Source organism: Tupaia chinensis, unplaced genomic scaffold (assembly GCF_000334495.1).
Source record: "Tupaia chinensis unplaced genomic scaffold, TupChi_1.0 Scaffold000126_2, whole genome shotgun sequence".
Classification (NCBI taxonomy): domain Eukaryota; kingdom Metazoa; phylum Chordata; class Mammalia; order Scandentia; family Tupaiidae; genus Tupaia; species Tupaia belangeri.
Window position 1 is genome coordinate 2148679 of NW_006159594.1, and position 12094 is coordinate 2160772.

At 39.6% G+C, this 12094-nt stretch overlaps 1 pseudogene; it reads left to right on the plus strand.

Annotated features, from left to right (window-relative positions):
- Window positions 1-7611: 7611 nt before the first annotated feature.
- Window positions 7612-7855, plus strand: LOC106734490 (signal transducer CD24-like; annotated as a pseudogene).
- The last annotated feature ends 4239 nt before the right edge of the window (window positions 7856-12094 follow it).

A 12094-nucleotide genomic window follows, 5' to 3' on the forward strand; every position in this document is an offset into this window, starting at 1 on the left:
GAGAAGAGAAGAGAAGAGAAGAGAAGAGAAAAGAAAAAAGAAAAGAAAAGAAAAGAAAAGAAAAGAAAAGAAAAGAAAAGAAAAGAAAAGAAAAGAAAAGAAAAGAAAAGAAAAGAAAAGAAAAGAAAAGAAAAGAAAAGAAAAGAAAAGAAAAGAAAAGAAAAGAAAAGAAAAGAAAAGAAAAGAAAAGAAAAGAAAAGAAAAAGAAAGAGAAAGAAAGACATCACCCTGAATCATGAGCTTCTTGGTGACATCAATACCCATGTCATTAGCATGTTCCTCACTTGCTTTTCTACAGCAAGTCTCTTGCAGGTTCTTCAGTGGAATATAATAACCAATAGGTTGGGATCAGCAGTTGGCGTAATGGCTATGTCACTGGACTCCCATGTAGTCTACCACAGATCAAGTCCCAGACCCAGTGGTTTAAACTCATGCCGGGCATGTGTGTGTGTCAAAGATCTCAAGAGCAGAATGGATGAGAAGGGATTGTTGTGTGGCCATCCCCCCTGGAAAGTGATTTCTCACTTTCTGTCTCTCTGTCTCTCTCTGTCTTTCTGGTGAGCACACACGCCCTATAGCAAAAACCTCTTTAAAAAATAAATAAACCCATAGGTCTGTCTTATATGATATTCCCATTGTAGAATACCTTTTTTAAATTATTTATTTTATTTATTATTAATTATTATCATTTAATTTGCTACAGGGCACACATGCTCACCAGAGGGAGAGAGAAAGTGAGAAAGCAACCCACTAGGTCCAGGACTCAAACCACAGACAGCCATGTGAGAGTCCAGCACTTTAATACCACCTTTTTTCTTTTTTAAGAGATTTCTGCTATAGGGCATGTGCACTCACCAGAAAAACAGACAGAAAGTGAGAAATCACCCCTCCTAGGTGGGATGGCCACATCACGATCCCTTCTCCTCCAATTCTTCTCTCAGGATCTTGGACATGCACACACAAGCAGCCAGAGTGAGTTTTAAACCACCAGGTGAGGAAATTGAACTGCGGTTGACTACATGGGAGTCCAGCAATGTAACCATTACACCATCTGCTGGTCCCACCCTTTTTTTTTCTTTTGATTGCACCTTCAGCACTCTGCCAAGAAATTTATAGCATCTCCACTTTATTTACTGTCATTGTTATTGTTCCCAAACTTTAAGGAGCCACTTTTTCGATATAGTATGGTGAAATTCAAGTGTGTGCCTGGACATTAAATCTTGAGTCATCATGTCAATAAACACTTCTTTATTCAGCCATATATTCTAATAGTTCAGCACCCTCAATATTCACTCCCACTATGTTCTCCTAGCTGCTGTCATTGGTGTTTATTATCATCCAAGTACTGCAACTTTTTTTAAAGAATTATTTAAATATTTTATTTATTTATTCATTTATTTTTTAATTTGACCAGAGCAAGACACAGAGAGAAAGAGAGAGGGCAAGTGAGAAAGCAAGCCACCAGGTCCAGGACTCAAACCGTGGTTGGCCATGTGGGAGTGTCCAGCACCTTAACCACCACGCCACCCGCTGGTCCCGAAGTACTGCAACTTTTGAGGTAATGTTTCTCCCCTAGAGTATGGCCAGTATTTCCCAATTAGACCTACCTAGTTTTAGGTCTAGAGGTCATGATGAGAAGTTCGAGGAAACTTTGTAGAAGGCAAGCATTATCCTTCAAGGTACATACCTCACAGGATATTGACTCAAGAGGAAACTGCTATCCTCTAGCAAAGAATGGGAAAGGAGACATGGGGCACCTTCTCAGGTCCAAAGAGTTCAGAAGAACTTTGGGCATGCAAGGTTCTCAAGCACATCCACCATGTATCCCCATCAGATACCCTAGGATCTCCTACACTGTCAGGCCATGATTGTGATATGGAAGATTTGCTAAGATTGTGAATTAATCCTTCTCAAAAGGTCTACTATTTCAGTCACCCTCTAACTGGAAAAGTTAGAGATCTCCTTAAGCATTGCCAAAGAAGCCTTCTGACTCTTTTACCAAGCCCTAGATTGGCAGTCAGAAGACCTGAGTCCATCATTTTTCTTTCTTCAATATACTAGAGGCAACTAGTGATAGTCAAGTAATTCCACGCTCATTACAATTTACAATTCTCCACATAACTCAAAAATTGAAGAGGCATGTCTTTCTTTTTGCTCATATTCTTTCTTTTATTTTTCCTTTTCTTTTTCTTATAGTATTTGTTTACCAATATTTACAGCTTCTAGACCTAGGGCACTGCACGGTAACATATGGTCACTTGATAAATATTTGTTAAATAGAATTAATGGGAAGCGACCAGCAGATGGCAAAGTGGTTACATTGCTGGATTCCCACATGAGCAACTTCAGATGAAAGGCACACTGGGCTGCACAGCAAAAGACACGGTAATTAGTGTGAATCAACAACTCTCAGAATGGGAGAGAATTTTTGTTAACTGTGCTTCAGATAAAGGATTAATAACCAGAGTACACAGAGAACTCAAGCGGCTTACCCGAAGAAAAAGATTAGCCCAATTAAAAGATGAGAAAATGAACTGAATAAACAATTCTCTAAGGAAGACATATGAACAGCCAAACAGCATATGAAGAAAAGCTCAACATCCCTCATCATAAGGGAGATACAGATCAAAACTACAATGAGATACCCCAGTCAGAATGGTGAAGATTAAAAAAAAAAAATTATAAGTTCTGGCAGGGATGTGGTGAAAGGGGAACATTCTCACACTGTTGGTGGGAATGTAAATTGGTCCAGTCGCTGTGGAGAACAATATGGATGTTCCTCAAAGACCTTCAAAATAGAACTACCATATGATCCAGCAATTCTACTCCTGGGTATCTACCCAAAGGACAGAAGAGGACTCAGTCAGAAAAGCACTTGCACATCTGTATTCATTGCAGCCTTATTCACAATTGCTAAGACATGGAACCAACCCAAATGCCCACAAACAGATGAATGGATTGAAAAAGTGTGGCACATACACTTCATGGAATACTATTCAGCCATAAAAAACAACAAGGCCCTGGAATGTAAAAGAAAGTGGACAAATATGGAAGATTTGTTGCTAAGTGAAGCAAGTCAGGCTATGAAAGAAAGATACTGTATGCTTCCACGTAACATGTTTATACTGACTAACTGCACTCTACGGTAGACTGAAAGACTAACGGACATAAAGCATTAAAAATTGTTTTGGACACTAGAGATAAAGTAGAATGAGAGTGTAAAAGAGGAAGAGCATAGGAAAGGAAATAAACTTGGGGGAAAAATAGAGGTAAGACATTTGTGGGACACAGATATGGTTTATTGTTTTTTTGATGAGGATGTGTATAGTATTCTCAACTGGACTGGACTGAGGTGTATATCATGCTGGGTAAAGTCTCTTTACAATCTAAATGATGTATAGTGATTAAATGTATAAATAATAATAAAAATAAATAAAATTTACAAAGGAAAAAAAAAACATAAAACTTACAAATGGTTATTTATGAAAAAAAGGCAAAAAGAAAAAGAAACTCACACTGGGTGCATGTTCATGTGTGCCCAAAATCCCAACAGGAGACTGGAGGAAAAGGGACTGTGACATGGCCATTCTCTTTGGGGATGGGGTGATTTCTCATTTTCTGTCTCTCTGTCTCTGTTTCTCCAGTGAGCGTACATGCCCTATAGCAAAAATCTCTCTTAAACATAAAATGGAATTAATGGGCGAGAATGAGGTTGTTTAAATTAAATATATACACTCTTAAGTCCTTCTCGATTTCTATCTGAACAGAAGTCAGGGCAGGCTGAACCAAAGGCAAGAAGAGACCAGACTCACCCATGTCAGTTCTGTGTGGCTTCTAGACCTGTACGCTCATGATTCCATCTGTGTTATCACGAGGCCTGTTCTACTCAGCTTCTTGTACGAGGCAGAGAGGAGAAATCAGATAACACAAGCACACTGCAATCAGCTGAAGAGTTATGAGACTCTGACATTCCTTGTGCTGACAGCAAAATGGAATTAATTATCTCTACCCAAACTTCTTTTTTCTCTGGTTGTTGTATGTGACTGTGTGTGCTGTCCTGTGTTGACCTCTCATGTATAACAGAGACAGAAGATCCTCAGTAGTCCCTATTACTACGGGAAGAGAGCAGGCCCCTGGATCTTCAAGGTACAGAATCATTAACTTCCCAATGGCACTACCTCTGGGAGGGCAGAACAGCAGGGCAGCAGCACAAAATAGAGCCTGGAGGCTATGGCTAGAGTTTGTCATTTTGTTGAGAACTTCACCTTTAATTACTAGTTTTAGGACAGGGCTCAGCGGTGCATGCAATGTATCACTTTTTGAGTTATTAACATAAGAGAAAAAAGACATTTAAATGGAACTCAAGTTCTGGAGGCAGATGCGGTCACATCACCTCGCCCCTGATACAGTAAGTGCTACACGACTCATGGGAGGGTTCAGGCAGAGTCTCTCTAAACACACCTCTCTTTATTTCCAAGTTAGTAGGAATAGAGGAACCTCCTGGGAGGAAAAATCTGAGTCCCTTTAAAATCCAGTTACTACAGCATACTTGATGAGCTAGAAGAAAAGAAAGAAGAGTGGGGCAGACAGAGAGAAGTGAGGAAGGGAAGGCGGGAGAAAGAAAAAGAGGACGGAAAGAGAAAAGAAAAGGATCTGTCTGGAATTTGGAGGCAGAAGGTAGCTTGCTTGGGAGGACTACCTTGATAATTACCAAATGACCCAAAAGTCATCTGAAAAGATGGCCTTTTCTGTAGTTTCAGGCTGTAATACAAGCTGCCTACCATATGGGCCATCCCATTCTTCACAGACGTATCTGTGTAGGATAAAAATACTGCTTCAAGTCCAAAGAAAGTCCCAATAGGAGAACTGTAGCACAAGTCCCTACAGTCCTGAAGCAAGGCAGTGTTCGTTGTAGCAGAAAGTTCTTTATTATTTTAAAACTAGCTCCTGATTCGCCACTGGCAAAACAACCACTAGGTCCTCAAAGAGACAGAGAACTTGACCATGGAACATTAAATGACCATGTAGTCAATGCTGCCTGTCCTAAGCTGAGTATTCTCAGAACTACCAAGTCATGAGGTCAGGCAGAGGGGAGCATCCATGATATAGAAGTAGGGCTACCAGGGCCAGCAGATGTCATGGTGGTTAAAGGTGCTGGACTCCCACGTGGTCAAACGTAGTTCACGTCCCGGACCTGGTAGCTTGCTTTCTCACTTTCCCTCACTCTGTCTCTTTCTGTCTCTCTCTAATCAAACTGGAAAATAATAATAATAAATAAGTTAAATAAGGGGGCCAGCAGGTGGCGTGGTGGTTAAGGTGCTGGACATTCCCACATGGCCGACAACGGTTCGAGTCCCAGACCTGGTGGCTTGCTTTCTCACTTTCCCTCTCTCTCTTTCTGTGTCTCTCTCTGGTCAAATTAAAAAATAATAATAATACAAGGATGGGGGGGAAAGCAAAACATACAGAAAACAAGAAATGGAAGATCATTTGCTGACAATAACATGTTTGTTGATGTGCTTGATTGAGACAATATACAGTGTACTCTGGATGGAAAATCTCATTTTGTATGTTGTAATGATGTACAGTGAATGAATGCAAATAAATAAATTGAAATTTAAAAAATTAAAAGAAAAAAAGAAAAATAATAATAATAATAAATGAGTGATAAATAAATAAATAATTTTTTAAAAAAAGTTAAATGGGAACCAGCAGTTAGCGTAATGGCTATGTCACTGGACTCCCACATAGTCAACCGCAGTTCCCGTCCCGGACCCGGTGGCTTAAAACTCACGCCGGGCGCGTGTGCGTGCGTGCCCAAGATCCCGAGAGGAGTATGGAGGAGAAGGGATTGCGGCGTGACCATCCCCCCGGGGGGTGATTTCTCGCTTTCTGTCTCTATGTCTCTGTCTGGCAAGCGCACGCGCCCTATAGCGAAAACCTCTCCCAAAATAAATAAATAAATAAATAAAATACAAATTTTAAAAAGTTAAATAAAACAATTCTTTTAAAAAATAAAAAGAAAGATTACATTTGGACTGGATCAAACAGATCTAAAAGGCACACAAAAGTTACATTAAAAGATTTTCTAGACTCTCATGGCAATTGTCTGTTGTACTGATACCAACAGGACAAAGAAATGAAGGAGAAGGGATTGTGGCATAATCACACCCCCTTTGGGGAGTACTTTCTCCCTCTCTGTCTTTCTGCCTCTCTCTGGTGAACACACACATTCTCTAGCAAATTAAATAAATAAATAAATACCCTTTGGCTTCAGAAAGAATGATAATATATATTTACCTAAATTAATACATTGCCCATTCATCTTTCAAATATATACATATTCCAAAATAGGTTTGTTTTCCCGCCACAGTGTTTCTGGAAATACCATCATGTAGGAGCTTACAGAATATCTTCTTTACCAACATGGTGTCCCAGACAACATTATCTTGGATGAAAGAATCCATTTTACAGCAAGGAAGTATAACAATGGGTTCATGACCACAGGATTTGTGGATATTGTCACATACTCCATCACCCAAAAGCAATCCACCTGACAGAATGATAAAATAACCCAATGAAGGATTGACTAAAGCATGAGTTGGTGGACACTCTATCAGGCTAGAATGCTGACTGCAGGATGTAATATATGCATCAAACTAGCAGCTAATATGTCATGCTATGTTGCTACCAGCTATAATATGCAGATTTGGCGATCAGGAGTAGTCCATCTCTCTCTCCCACCTGAGAGTAGGAAAGGAATTTATTATTCTCTTACATAAGGCTCAGCCAGATTAAACATACTGTTTGCTGGAAGAGAGAGGTAATACCTCCTGTAATATGAATTCCACTGAACTGGAAGCTGTAACTACAACCTGGTTACTTGGAGCTATTCATGCCAGTGGGCCATCAGGCAAAGGAAGAAATCACTGGTCTTGTTTAAGTAATAGACCCTGATTAACATGAGAAGGGATCTGAACAGAGAGGGAGCTATAGAAAATTACACAGTAGTTTCTTTAGGTCTATGGCAAAATGCTAAGGCCTGCAGAGTAGGGTTACTCAAGGCTCACACTAAAGCAGTTTAAAGCAAAATTTCAACAAGTTTAAGCTCAAAAAGCTTACATCGACGTCTCAGATAAGCTGTTCTGACAGTATATGGTTTTTCAGAACAAAACTGAACACTGTTTAAAGGAGAACAACAAAATTCAGATACTCATAAATTAGTATACATTATGTCCAACACGCAATCAAAACTTTCTAGAAGAGGGAAAATGTGATGGATACCAAAGAACAAGAACAGACAAAACAAACAAATCTAGAGATTACAGATATTTTGGAAACAATGTAGCAATAAAATCTTGACATTAGAGATGAAAATTTTAATTTCACTCTATCTCAGTACGGGTTATCAGTAAACTCAACACAGCTCATAAAAGAATCAGCAAACTTGAAGACTGGTTAATAGAAACTACCCAAACTAAAACACAAGTAGAAAAAAAACGAAGAAAGAATAATAACAGAGCATGCACCTCGCCTGCGCCTGCCTGGGAGCCAGCGCCTCTCAAAGCACCCCATATCCTGCCAGACGCGCCGCGCACCGACCGAGCGGACATGGGCAGAGTGATGGTGGCCAGAGTGGGTTTGGGGCTGCTGCTGCTGGCGCTGCTCCTGCCCACGCAGATTTACTCAAATCAAACAACTGTTGTAACACTTCCAAGGCCCCAAACCCAGCTAATGCCACCACCAAGGCCCTTGGCAGTGCCCTGCAGTCAACAGCCAGTCTCCTTGTGATCTCGCTTTCTCTTCTACACCTCTACTGTTGAGAGACTCAGGCCAAGAAATAGCTACACTTCCCCATCTTCAAAACCCAATCCAAATGGCATCTAGAAGTCCAGTGTGGCAAGGAAAACAAAGCAAGACAAAACAAAACAAAAACAGGTCTTTATCGAATCTACTAATTCCACACCTTATTTTATCGACACAGAAGACGTTGTGAATCCCAGATTTGATTGGTTGAAGAACAAGTGAAGGACTTGACCAGATGTTAAATGCCAAGATTAAACCTGCTGGAGTTTCACGTACAAGATGAAGAGACAACACTCGAAATTAGTTAAGACATGATTTCCTTAAATGTGGCTTAAGAAATATGGACATGTAAAACTCATAAAACTCTACCTTGAAATTAAGAATAGATTGTATCTTATCTAGAGATAAAGAATGGGATGTAGAATGGAGATTCTGTTCTCATTTGGTTCATTAAATCCATAAGGCCATAAAACAATTAGGTAATATGAAAAGTTTCCATGATTCTATTTATATGTACAATAGAAGGAACTTCCAGGCGTTACTGTAAACCCTCAGCATATTGTTTCAGCAGTACTAATTTAATGCCGATATACTCTAGTAAAATTTCACATTATAAAGCCATCACTGTTTTCTGGGGAACTGAACTTTTCCTCCGAGGCTTTGGGTTGGACACTTGATCTTTTATGTAGTCATTGAGATGTGCTAGGGCAATGATGAATTGAAATCTACCCCCAAACCCAAGCATAATGGGTGAATATGCTTAACCTTATGAAGTCAAATGGTAGACATTTTCCATCACCTGTTTTCATTGGACAAGAGCACCAGGTTCATTTAAACTTTTTTTTTTAGTTAAACCATTTTAAAAGAGTAGAATCACATTGACCTCAACTAATTTAAAAAATGCTGCTTTTTATTTCTGCATACGTTAAATTTCTGCATTTTTTACATTTTAAAAAAGACGTTTTGAAGGTAGAATTACAAATCTTGAAATTAAAAAGGTAAATATGTGAAGGAGCCAAAACTGTAAATCAGGTATTTGGGAAGTGAAGAATGGAGGCTAACTTGCTTAAAATTTACAGAAATTTTATACTCTTTCTGTAAATACTTTAAAAAAAAAAAACTATGGATCAGAATAGCCACATTTGGAACACTTTCTGTTATCAGTCAATATTTTTAGATAGTTAGAACCTCAAGTGAGCTCGATTTGGAAAATCTTTTCCAACAGCCTCAACACGAAAACCTTTTTAAAAATACACACCCCTGGGACCAGCAGTTAGCGTAATGGCTATGTTGCTGGACTCCCACGTAGTCGACCGCGGTTCGAGTCCCGGACCCGGTGGCTTAAACTCACGCCGGGCACATGTGCGTGCATGCCCAAGATCCCGAGAGGAGAATGGAGGAGAAGGGACTGCGGCGTGGCCATCCAAAACCTCTAAAAAAAAAAAAATACACACCCCCGAAGTATTTTGTCCGCATGGTCACACATGGATGCTTAGGTTCTGTTCCAGTATCTAATGGCCACCAAGTCATTTCCCCTCATCTTTAGAAACGTACATGAGAAGAACCAGACTGAGCAGATCTGAGGCGACTGTGTGTGTGAATGAACGCTCCCCTTCGCTTCACATCTAAATGCTGGCCATCTATTTTGGATTGTATCTTGTGTTTGTGTATTTATGCTTTGATTCTTAGTAACTTCTCATGTTATGGAATTGATTTACATTGAACACAAACCTGTAAATAAAGAGAAATAAATGGCTGAAAAAAAAAAAAGAACAGAGCATGCACAAGTATTGGAATAATACAATCAGTCTTACATATGTGCAGTTGTAATGCCAGAATGAGAAGAGTGAGACACTAGAGCATAAATAGAGCAAAAAAAAAAAAAAGTGAAAAAATAATGGCCAAGGATTTTTTCAAAATTATTAAAGATTTCAAACAAGAGACATAAGAACTTTAGCAAACATCAAGGAAGATAAATACAAATAAAACAATATGCATACGTGAGCGCACATGCACACACACACATCTAGATGTATGTCATTCCAACTTCTGTAAACCAAATCATGGAGGCAGTTAGAGCTTAAATAATTGTTAAATACAGTGCTTTAAAAATAAAAAGAATTATAGGGACTTCTCATTAGAAAAATGTAACAAATCTCTTGAAATCTCGTTGTATCTCATTGCATCTATAGTCCAATTAGAGAACATTTTACACAACATGGTGTATCCAATCACAGACATGATACCTCTCTTCATTTAATAAGATCTTCTTTCGTGTCACTTAGTAATTTTAACTAGACTTCTGCACAAAGTATTCGTGCATATTTCGCTTTATTTATTCTTAGTTATTTGATATGTTTATGCTATCATTAATAGTAACTTTCTTTTTCATTTTGTTTTCTACCTCTTAATCACTAATATATAATATTGAAAATTATTTTTACATGTTGGGTTTATTCTGACAGCTTGTTAGAGCCATGAATTTAAACTTGATTCTTACAGTTCAAATTTGATTCTTACAGATTTTCTAAGTATGCAATCATTAGATAACTCAGGAATAACAGCACTTTATTTCTTCCATTCCAATGTTTATGCCTTTTATTCATTCTCTCACCTTACCATACTGGATAGGACCTCCAGCACAATGTTGAAAAGATACAGTATTAGTGAGGCTTAACCTGAGCGGTGGTGACATATGTGATCATTTTAAACCATTAAGTGGTAGATTCATGTTGTGTGTGTGTATGTACATGTGTATGTGTTACACCTCGTGATTTTAAAAATTAGATACTGTAGGATTTTGGCACAAGAAAAAAACAAAATTCACAAATGGAACAGAATAAAAAACTATGAGGCGACTGCAGATGGCATGGTGGTTAAGGGTGCTGGACTCCCACATGGTTGACTGCGGTTGGAGTCCCAGACCAAGTGGCTTGCTTTCTCACTTTCGTGGCTTAAAACTCACACCAGGCACATGTGCATAATGCCCAAGATCTCAAGAGGAGAATAGAGGAGAAGGGATTGGAGCATGGCCAATCCCCTTGGGTGGAAGCAATTTCTCACTTTCTATCTCTCTGTTTCTCTCTGTCTGCCTGGCAAGCACACATGCCCTATAGCAAAAACTTCTAAAAAAAAAAAATGAATGTTAAGGGCCCAGCAGATGGCATAATAGCTACATGGCTGGATTCTCATGTAGTAGACCATGGTTTGAGTCCCGGACCCAGTGGCTTAAACTCACACCAGGCACATGTGCATAATGCCCAAGATCTCAAGAGGAGAATAGAGGAGAAGGGATTGGAGCATGGCCAATCCCCTTGGGTGGAAGCAATTTCTCACTTTCTAGCTCTCTGTCTCTCTCTGGCTGGCTGGCGAGCTGGCCCGCCCTATAGCAAAAACCTCTCAAAAAAAAAAAAAAAAAGAATAAAGTTAAATAAAATAATTCTTTAAAAATAAACTATGAAATGGTCTGTATACATACAAGAGAATTTGATATATAGTAAACGTTGTATGATAATTTAATGAAAGAAGTCATTGTTTAGGGAACCAGCAGTTAGCGTAATGGCTAAGTCGCTGGACTCCCACATAGTCGACCACGGTTCGCGTCCCAGACCCGGTGGCTTAGAACTCACGCCAGGCGCATGTGCGTGTGTGCCCAAGATTCCAAGAGGAGAATGGAGGAGAAGGGATTGCGGCGTGACCATCCCCCCTGGGGGGTGATTTCTCGCTTTCTGGCTCTCTGTCTCTCTGTCTGGCTGGCGAGCGCATGTGCCCTATAGAGAAAACCTCTCCAAAAAAAAAAAAAAATCATTGTTTAAAATGTGATGTTAGAAAAACACTCACTAGGGACCACCAGCAGTTAGCGTAATGGCTATGTCACTGGACTCCCACGTAGTCGACCACGGTTCGAGTCCTGGACCCGGCGGCTTAAACTCATGCTGGGCACGTGTGCGTAGGTGCCCAAGATCCCGAGAGGAGAATGGAGGAGAAGGGATTGCGGTGTGGCCATCCCTGCTGGGGGATGATTTCTCGCTTTCTGTCTCTCTGTCTCTCTCTGTCTTTCTGTCGAGCGCACGCACCCTATAGCAAAAACCTCTCAAAAAAAAAAAAAGAAAGAAAGAAAGAAAAGAAAAGTAAAGTAAAACACTCACTAGAGGAAAAATCCCTACCTACCAGCATATACAAGGAAAGTTCAAGAAGGATTGAAGACCTCTAGGCAAGAAATGGTAACTTAGTGGTAAATATGGGTCAGTACCTTCCTGACATTTAAGGCTGGAAAGTATTTCTTCCT